Source organism: Arachis hypogaea, chromosome 6, assembly GCF_003086295.3.
Source record: "Arachis hypogaea cultivar Tifrunner chromosome 6, arahy.Tifrunner.gnm2.J5K5, whole genome shotgun sequence".
In the NCBI taxonomy this organism is placed as follows: domain Eukaryota; kingdom Viridiplantae; phylum Streptophyta; class Magnoliopsida; order Fabales; family Fabaceae; genus Arachis; species Arachis hypogaea.
In genome coordinates, this window is record NC_092041.1 from 54,851,926 (window position 1) to 54,852,456 (window position 531).

A 531-nucleotide genomic window follows, 5' to 3' on the forward strand; every position below is an offset into this window, starting at 1 on the left:
ATCAATCTCAAAAACTCCTTTCTTCTGATTAGTCCCATTGTTCACAGGATTCCTTTCAGAAGTGTACATGAATTGGTTATTTGCAACCATTTCAATCAGCTCTTGAGCTTCTGTAGGCGTCTTTTTCAGATGAAGAGATCCTCCAGCAAAGCTATCCAAAGACATCTTGGACAGTTCAGACAGACCATCATAGAAAATACCTATGATGCTCCATTCAGAAAGCATATCAGAGGGACACTTTCTGATTAATTGTTTGTATCTTTCCCAAGCTTCATAGAGGGATTCTCCTTCCTTCTGTCTGAAGGTTTGGACTTCCACTCTAAGCTTACTCAATTTTTGAGGTGGAAAGAACTTTGCCAAGAAGGCATTGACTAGCTTTTCCCAAGAGTTCAGGCTTTCTTTAGGTTGTGAGTCCAACCATGTTCTAGCTTTGTCTCTTACAGCAAAAGGGAATAGCATAAGTCTGTAGACCTCAGGGTCAACCCCATTAGTCTTGACAGTGTCACAGATTTGCAAGAATTCAGTTAAAAA

At 40.1% G+C, this 531-nt stretch overlaps 1 non-coding gene across 1 annotated transcript; it reads left to right on the forward strand.

Annotated features, from left to right (window-relative positions):
• The first annotated feature begins 219 nt into the window (after positions 1 to 219).
• Positions 220 to 327, forward strand: LOC112700264 (small nucleolar RNA R71). The gene has a single exon (XR_003153175.1). It is a non-coding gene; the product is annotated as a small nucleolar RNA R71 (small nucleolar RNA).
• Positions 328 to 531: the final 204 nt, after the last annotated feature.